Raw genomic sequence first — 10,234 nt, 5'->3', positions numbered from 1 at the left:
CCACGTGTCGAGCCCGGATTGGACGCGGGCGACCGGGCGGACGCGTCCGGCTCGCCCGGACGTGTCCGGCGGCGGCGGAGGAGCGGGCTAGGGTTTGGGGATCCGGAAATTCGGGGGAGTGCACATATTTATAGGTAGAGGAAGCTAGGAGTGTCCAAATGAGGTGCGGTCTTCGCCCACACGATCGTGATCTGACGACGGAGAGCATGGAAGTGACTTAGATGGGTTATTGGGCTGTTTTGGAGGGGTGTTGGGCTGCAACTCAAAAGAGACCTTTGCGGTTATGCGGTTAACCGTTGGAGTACCAAACGAGCTCCAAATGACCCGAAACTTGACAGGTGGTCAACCGGCGGTGTACCAAGGCCACTTGGCAAGGCTCGGTCCATTCCGAGAACGTTCAACACCTGCACAAGAAAAGAGACAAGAGGGGTGCGCCGGTGCATGTGGGAGTGTCGGATTGCGAAACGGATAACGGGGAAAATTCTCGGATGCATGAGACGAACACGTATGCAAAATGAAATGCACATGATGACATGATATGATATGCATGACATGAATAAAATGCAAAACGAAAAAACAAAACCCAACCACGGAGGGAATATCATAGCACGTAGCCGAAAATGGCAAGAGTTGGAGTTACAAATATGGAAGGTTACATCCGGGGTGTTACAACACTCCACCACTACAAGAGGATCTCGTCCCGAGATCTAGGACTGAAAGAACTCCGGATATTCGGAACGGAGGTGATCCTCACGCTCCCAGGTGGCTTCTCGATCGGAATGGTGTGACCACTTCACTTTCAGGAATTTGATTGACTTGTTGTGAGTCTTGCGCTCGGTTTCTTCAAGAATAGCAACGGGGTGCTCATGATAGGACAGATCTTCTTGTAGGTCAATCTCTTCAAAGTTGATAGTGCGCTCAGGAGTCTTGAAGCACTTGCGAAGCTGTGACACGTGAAACACATCGTGCACGTTTGCAAAGTTGGATGGAAGCTCAAGTTGATAGGCGAGATCGCCTCTTTTGCCAATGATCTTGAAAGGACCCACGTATCTAGGGGCAAGCTTCCCTTTGATACCGAAGCGACGAGTGCCTTTCATTGGAGAGACGCGGAGGTAGACATGGTCTTCGATTTCAAAAGCCAAGTCATGGTGCTTGCTATCATAGTAACTCTTCTGGCGCGATTGCGCGGCTTTGAGATTCTCACGAATGACTTTGCACATTTCTTAGGCTTCTGTGATCAAGTCGTTGCCAAGAAGTTGGCGTTCACCTGTCTCAGACCAATTGAGAGGAGTACGGCACTTTCTGCCATAGAGAATTTCGAATGGGGCCTTGCCCGAACTCGCTTGGAAGCTGTTGTTGTAGGAGAACTCGGCATATGGAAGGCAATCTTCCCACTTCATACCGAAAGAGATTACACAAGCCCTGAGCATATCTTCAAGAATTTGATTGACTCGCTCAACTTGGCCACTTGTTTGAGGATGGAAAGCTGTGCTGAAACGAATGTTGGTGCCCATGGCCTTCTGAAAGGAGTCCCAGAACTTAGAAGTGAAGATGCTTCCACGGTGTGAAGAGATCAATTGTGGAATGCCGTGCAAGGAGACAATTCTGGAGGTGTATAGCTCTGCCAGCTGAGCTTCTATGATAGATTCTTTGATAGGAAGAAAATGAGCCACTTTAGTAAGCTTGTCAATGACAACGAAGATAGCATCATTTCCACACTTGGACTTAGGAAAACCAGTCACGAAATCCATCTCGATGTGATCAAACTTCCATTCTGGAATAGCAAGAGGTTGAAGGAGACCAGCTGGTCTTTGATGTTCTGCTTTCACCCTTCTGCAGACATCACATTCATTCACGAATTGAGCAATTTCTCGCTTCATTCGAGTCCACCAATACGACTGCTTGAGGTCATGGTACATCTTCGTACTTCCAGGATGAATGGATAGGAGGGAATTGTGCCTCATTCATGATGACTGTCCTCAAATCGCCTTTAGGAACCACAATTCGATCCTCGAAGAAAAGGGTATCTTTGTCATCCAAGCGATAGCACTTGTATTTGGAAATGCCCTTGTCAATACCACGTTTCACCTTCTTCACCATGGTATCCAGGAGTTGTGCCTCATGAATTTGATCTTCCAAAGTAGGAGAGACTATGAGGTTGGCAAGAAAGCCTTGAGGAACAACTTGAAGATTCAGCTTGCGGAAAGCTTCACAAAGATCCGGTTGAAATAGCTTGAGAATTAGACTGTTGCAATAAGCCTTTCTGCTCAGAGCATCTGCAATCACATTCGCCTTGCCAGGAGTATATTCAATACTTGGATTGTACTCTTGAATCATTTCGACCCATCGAGTTTGCCTGAGGTTGAGGTTTGGTTGAGTGAAGATATACTTGAGGCTCTTGTGATCGGTGAAAATGTCCACTTGCCTTCCCAATAAGAGATGTCTCCATGTTATCAATGCATGGACAACTGCCGCCAATTCAAGGTCATGAGTGGGGTAGTTATTTTCGTTGGGCTTCAACTGGCGAGAGGTATAAGCCACAACTTTCTTCTCTTGCATTAACACATCACCGAGACCTTGAAGAGAAGCATCGCAGAACACTTCGAATGGCTTGGATTCATCAGGAGGAGTTAAGACAGGAGCTGTGACTAGCTTCTCTTTGAGGGTGTTTAAAGCAACGTCACACTCAGGCGTCCAGACATACTTGACATGCTTCTGGAGGAGGTTGGAAAGAGGCTTTGCAATCTTAGAGAAGTTCTCAACGAATCTTCGGCAATAGCTTGCAAGACCAAGAAAACTGCGGAGCTGCTTGACATTCTGAGGAGGTTCCCAATTCACAACTGCAGACACCTTCGCCGGATTAACAGCAATTCCCTTGGCGGAGATGATGTGACCAAGATAAAGAACTTCATCAAGCCAGAACTCGCATTTGGAAAACTTCGCATAGAATTGATGCTCTCTGAGTTTGTCGAGCACCAATCGCAAATGTTTGGCATGATCCTTCTTGTTCTTGGAGAACACCAAAATATCATCGAGATACACCAAGACGAATTCATTTGTGTAGGGGTTGAAGATAAAGTTCATCATGCGAGAGAAAGTTGGAGGAGTGTTGACAAGGCCGAAAGACATGATAGTATATTCATAAGAACCATAGCTTGTTCTGAATGCTGTCTTGGGGATATCTTGTTCACGAATGCGAATCTGATGATAACCCATACGAAGGTCAAGCTTGGAGAATACTTTAGCACCTTTGAGTTTCTCGAAAAGCTCGTTGATGTTGGGAAGTGGATACTTGTTCTTGATTGTCTTCTTGTTCAATGGATGGTAATCGACGCAAAGTCGGTCCGTGCCATCCTTCTTCTGGACAAAAAGAACTCCACAACCCCATGGGGATGAACTCGGTCTGATCAAGCCCAGACGCTCTTGTTCATCGAGCTGTTTCTTCAATTCCTTCAGCTCCTTGGGTCCAAGCTTGTAAGGACGCTTGCAAACAGGTTCAGTTCCAGGCTCAAGATCAATAACGAATTCGACTGGCTGATGAGGAGGCATACCCGGAAGCTCTTCCGGAAAGACATCTTGGTACTCACAAACGACTGGAATTTGAGAGATAGCATCCAACTCGCCCTTCTCATTGAGAGAGAACAACCGAATGGTTTCATCACGAGCGGCATAGATGATAACATCCTCAGAGGGGTGTGTCAATTGAATTTGTCTGGCAGCACAATCAAGCTGAGCCTTGTGCTGAGGAAGCCAGTCCATCCCGAGAATTAGATCAATATCCGAGTCACCAAAAACAAATGGTTTAGATAGAAACTTATAGTTACCCATCTTGATAGAAACATCCGGAATCATTGTTGTAGCCCTCATAGAAGAGGCCGGAGAAACAACTCCCATGGGTTTTTCCAACATTTCCGAAATGAAATCATGCTTTGCAACAAATGATCTAGACATGAAACAATGCGAAGCACCGGTATCAAATAAAACTTTTGCAGGAGTATCATTAACTGAGAGATTACCCATTATCACATCAGAAGAATCCTCGTCTTGCGCTGCATTCATCATGTTCACCTTAGCAGACTTGGGATTATGCTTGACCACTGCATTGCTTGAAGATCTCACAGGAGGAGGAGGAGGAAGGAGCCTTTGATTGAAACACTTGTTCGCGTAGTGACCTTTCTGCTGGCACTTGTTGCAAGTCACTTCTGAGAGCGGACGGTGATAAGGAGCATTTGACCTTGGAGCTTGAGGCTGAGACTTGTACTGATAGCCTGGGTTGGGTGGGTGGGAAGATCCACGAGCACCTGAGTTCTTCTGTTGGTAAGGCTGACAAAATGGAGGAGGAGGAAGGTAGAACTTTTGCTGCTTAGCTGCCACTTGAGAGAAAGAAGAAGACTGAACTGCATCCCTGATTCTCTTCTTAGAAGCCTCACACTTGAGCTGAGCACCTTCTTGCTTGAGGGCCATATTGTAGAATTGATCAAACTGAGTAGGCTCAACAAGAACAAGAGCTAACTGCAGATCCTCTCTAAGGCCACCTCTGAATTGATAGATCATACTCTTTTCATCAGGAACGTCTTGTTTAGCGAAGCGAGCAAGTTTCTGAAACTGCTTGTTGTATTCGTACACTGTCATCTTGCCTTGCTTGAGATTGCGGAACTCCTCACGCTTGCTCTCAACAACACTGATAGGAATATGGTGAGCTTTAAAGTCCCGACAGAAATCAGTCCAAGTAATCACTCGACCACCTCTGGAATCCTTGTATTGCTGGAACCAATCAGCTGCTTGATCCTTGAGCTGAAAAGAAGCGAACTTGACATAGTCCTCAGGCCTAACATTGCTGCAATCAAAATGCTTGTTGATATCCACGAGCCAATCATCGGCGTCTGTGGCCTCGGCACAGTAGCTGAAAGACTTCGGCTGATTTGCAAGGAATTGGTTGAGGGTAGGAAACTGAGGCTGATGATTGAACTGCCCTTGACCTTGATTCCCTTGGTTGCCTTGGCCTTGGTTGCGCTCTTGCATTAGCTGAATCATCATCTGGGCATGGGCGTTTGAGGCTGCCATCAAAGCTTGCCATGCCTCCTGAGGCGGAGGTGGAGGTGGAGGGTTCGCCTGACTGCCATCACTGCATTCTGGATTCTGATGCATTGGCGGAGCCATCCTGAAGAGGGTGACATCCGTTAGCATCTTGATAGACAGATAGACAAGTTGAATCAACGGATAGAAATTGCAACATATAGTCTTCACAATAAACATTCGAACAAGGATGAACGAATGAATTCCAAAGTAAACATCACGTCCATTAAGGTGAGAAGCCACTTGAAAAGATATTTATGAAAGAAAATTAAAAGGCAAGGTACGGATGGAACAAATAAGTGGTAAGGATTACCCAATCACAAACCAAATATCTGCGGGAAGAAATGCTAGAGCTACTTGAATCCCACCTATAAACTCCCGAAACTTTCCGGTTATGCAATCAGGTGTTGGGGATACAGGGGAGGCAATATATCTCACCCAAACTAACAATCCCTACATCCAGCTGTATCCATCCTTCAACACATAACCAAGAAACCTTTGGAAATCATGTACCTCAACCTTCGAAAAGCATCCGTTATACGAGTCATGCCAATACTCCCGAGCTCGCCCCAGTACTGGGTTATCGGGGTTATCTCACCAACAACTGTACAAAAGAGATTTTCGATGTCGGCAAAGCTCAGGTATTCCAGAACTCCAACGATAAAATTGTGACGACAACACCTCGGAGCTCAACTCCCTGGGACACTGCCACAACCCCTAAATGTCAGGAGGCACCAAGAACAATGTTCTCGTCACAAAACCATCGGAACGATTCCAAGATACCCGCGTGATCCTAAAAAAAAATTTAGTGAAATTTGAGAAGAGGAAAGTCAAAACATCTACGTCAGGAGACCTCACCAGAGCGATGAAGGGACTGAGGAGTAAAAAGAAATCCTACTCTCCGATATATATAATCCTAACACACAAAACATTTTTGTTCTAGACTCAACATCGCCAGCAAACAATCAAGCAGGGGGCTCCTAAGTCGGGGATGGCTCTGATTACCAACTTGTAACGCCCTCGATGCCGCTATATCTCCCACGTGTCGAAGCACGACTTAGAGGCATAACCGCATTGAAAGCAATGTCGCAAGTGAGGTAATCTTCGCACAACCCATGTAATACATAAGGGAAAAAGATACATAGTTGGCTTACAGTCGCCACTTCACACAATACATAAATAAACATCCATCATCCAGATTACACTCATGGTCCGACTACGGAACCAAAATAAAAGAAGACTACCCCAAATGCTACACAGATCCCCGATCGTCCCGACTGGGCACCTCTACTGATCATCTGGAAACGATACATAGTAACGACCAAGGGCCTCATCAAATTCCCACTTGACCTCGGTTGCGCCATCTGCGCTGGTATCCTCGGCACCTGCATCTGTTTTGGTAGAATCTGTGAGCCACGGGGACTCAACAATCTCACACCCGCGAGATCAAGACTATTTAAGCTCATAGGTAGGTAAAGGGGTAATATGGTGGAACTGCAGCAAGCGCTAAGCATATATGGTGGCTAACATACGCAAGTGAGAGCGAGAAGAGAAGCAACGCATCGGTCGAGAAGCTAGAAGCGATCAAGAAGTGATCCTAAAACTACTTACGTCAAACATAACTCAAACCGTGTTCACTTCCCGGACTCCACCGAGAAGAGACCATCACGGCTACACACACGGTTGATGCATTTTAATGAAGTCAAGTGTCAAGTTATCTACAATCGGACATTAACAAATTCCCATCTACCTCATAACCACTGGCACGGGTTTCGAAAGATTATATACCCTGCAGGGGTGTCCCAACTTAGCCCATCATAAGCTCTCACGGTCAAGGAAGGATAAACCTTCTCCCGGGAAGACCCGATCAGTCTCGGAATCCCGGTTCGCAAGACATTTCGACAATGGTAAAACAAGACCAGCAAGACCACTCGGCTGTGCCGACAAATCCCGATAGGAGCTGCACATATCTCGTTCTCAGGGCACACCGGATAAGCTAAGCGTACAAGTACCGACGTAATCCAAGTTGCCAAGGAATGGTCCCGCACGGTGCTCTAGTTTGGACCAACACTCAGAGGAGCACTGGCCCGGGGGGTAAATAAAGATGACCCTCGGGCTCGCGAAAACCCAAGGGAAAAAGGCTTAGGTGGCAAATGGTAAAACCAAGGTTGGGCCTTGCTGGAGGAGTTTTATTCAAAGCGAACTGTCAAGGGGGTCCCATAAATCACGCAACCGCGTAAGGAACGCAAAATCAAGGAACATAACACCGGTATGACGGAAACTAGTGCGGCAAGAGTGGAACAAGTCACCAGGCATAAGGCCGAGCCTTCCACCCTTTACCAAATATATAAGGTGCATTAATTAAACAGGAGATATTGTGATATCCCAAAATATCCATGTTCCGACCAGGAACAGACTTCATCTTCACCTGCAACTAGCAACGCTATAAGAGGGGCTGAGCAAAAGCGGTGACATAGCCAAACAACGGTTTGCTAGGACAGGGTGGTTAGAGGGTTTACATGGCAATAGGGAGGCATGGTAAACAATGGCAGGTAGAGCTAACATAGCGATAGAGCGAGTACTAGCAAGCAAAGATAGAAGTGATATCGAAGGTATGGTCATCTTGCCTGCAAAGTTCTCAGAGTTGTCGAAGGCTTGATCCTCGTAAGCGTTCTCAACAGGTTCCTCGTTCACGTACTCGTCTCCCGGCTCTACCCAAAGCAAGAACACAAGCAATGGAACACAATAAATCACGGTGCCATGCACAAGCAACATGATGCAATACATGTCATGATATGCGAGATGTGATATGCAATGCATATGCGTGATCTGGGAGGAAAAAGGATGGACAATGCATCAACTTGGCAAACCAAGTATGCCGCTGGAAAGATGAGATGATTTCAGTTGAAATCAATATAAAGATCACCGGAATCGGATGCACGGTTTGCAAATGGCAACCAAAACAATAATGGCACAAATCTGCGATTAACAGCACGATGCTACTTAGCATGCAACAAGAAACTATGCTACAGCACCCCAACATAAAAACAAAACATATGGCAGTGGTCTACAGGAGATGCTTAACAAAAGAGGAACACTGAGCTACGGCTAAAACACATCATAACAGGTTCAAACAAGCATGGTGAAAGTGCAAAAAAATATCAGGCTGGACATGGCATAAACTGCATTGGAAGCAATGTTCAGAGCAAGTTATCAACAAGCTGCAGAAACTTATAATAGAAAAACAAGGCATGGCATGAATCTACTCAAAGCATAGATCAAAAGTCCGTTACTGACCATAAGCCAAAAAGGATCAGAAAATATGATGGCACCCACGTAAACATAGCAAGTTTCGTTAACAGTTTCAGCAAACAAAGCATGGCATTGACAGAATTACGAAGGCACCTTCGTGAGCTCGATGCTCTCACTAAAGAGCACCTCATGATAAACTAAGCATACATCCATCAAGAAGACATGGCATAGAAGCTATACATGGCAAGAACAACATCATAGCATACACGGATCAACTACAACAACCTCGTAAAAATTGAATATCATGCAAACAATCTGCCAGGAAACATTTTGTAGCAAAAGTCGAGCACGAAAATGACATTCTAGACTACTCCATAATTCCAAACAGGGGCATGAATGGATAGAGCGTAACCATATGTTCAAAACACCCTTACTGAAGTATCTCAAAATATGCATGGATCTCTCTGTAGCAACATGTTTATATGCATCACAATGACAGCAGAACAGGAACTAAATCAGCAATATCACGAAGCCTAGTTTGCATGCTTGTGCTAGTCACCATATTGATCACAAAAATACATGGCATTAACCCCTGTAAAGCTGGCATGGCATAGATCAAAACATATGTAGGGCTCAAGTACATAAGATGCACACATTAATCATGTCAAAAATGACAAAAGTGCAAGTTCTGTTAAGAAACAAAAACTAACATCACAAAGCCCTCTTCCAACAGCGTTTCGGGCATCAAGATGAGCTCAAATGTAAATGATGCAATGGAATGAAATGATGTACTCTTCGAGGCGAACAAATCGGTGTGCTACATGCACAAAACGGAGCCACGGGTGCAAAGATGTGATGCGATGAACATGCAACAAATTAATGGCGGAATATGACTTAGACGAAAAACGGGGGGAGAAGAAAGTCAACCTAATCCCAGATCCAGATCGGGTCTGGCTCGAACGGAAACCAAGGCGGGCCGGAACCTCGCCGGAGTTGGAGCCGGAGGGGAGGAGGACGGCCGGAGAGGAGCCGAGGGCGGAGGAGGAGGCGGCCGGAGACGAGCTCCTCCACGGGCGCGCGCGTCGCCGGAGTTGACGGAGGCCGGCCGGGTGGCGCGAGGCCGGACGGCGGCGGGAGCTCGCCGGCGAGGGCGGCGGCTGGACGAGGCGGCGGGCGCGGCACGGGAGGCGACGGGGCAGAGGAGAGGCCGGCGGCAAGGCGGGCGGAGGCCGGCGACGGCGTCGACCGCGGCGGCGCGGGCGAGCGGCAGCGGGCGCGCGGCCCGGGCGCGTGGGCCGGGAGGGCCCTGCCTGGGCCCGGCGGACCGGCGGCGCGGGGGCGCGGCGGAGGCCACGTGTCGATCCCGGATTGGACGCGGGCAACGGGGCGGACGCGTCCGGCTCGCCCGGACGTGTCCGGCGGCGGAGGAGGAGCGGGCTAGGGTTTGGGGATCCGGAAATTCGGGGGAGTGCACATATTTATAGGTAGAGGGAGCTAGGAGTGTCCAAATGAGGTGCGGTCTTCGCCCACACGATCGTGATCCGACGACGGAGAGCATGGAAGTGACTTAGATGGGTTATTGGGCTGTTTTGGAGGGGTGTTGGGCTGCAACTCAAAAGAGGCCTTTGCGGTTATGCGGTTAACTGTTGGAGTACCAAACGAGCTCCAAATGACCCGAAACTTGACAGGTGGTCTACCGGCGGTGTACCAAGGCCACTTGGCAAGGCTCAGTCCATTCCGAGAACGTTCAACACCCGCACACGAAAAGACACAAGAGGGGTGCGCTGGTGCATGTGGGAGTGTCGGATTGCGAAACGGACAACGGGGAAAATGCTCGGATGCATGAGACCAACACGTATGCAAAATGAAATGTGCATGATGACATGATATGATATGCATGACATGA

The sequence above is a fragment of the Triticum dicoccoides genome, chromosome 7B (assembly GCF_002162155.2).
Source record: "Triticum dicoccoides isolate Atlit2015 ecotype Zavitan chromosome 7B, WEW_v2.0, whole genome shotgun sequence".
NCBI lineage: Eukaryota > Viridiplantae > Streptophyta > Magnoliopsida > Poales > Poaceae > Triticum > Triticum dicoccoides.
Note: the sequence above shows the minus strand (reverse complement) of the source record.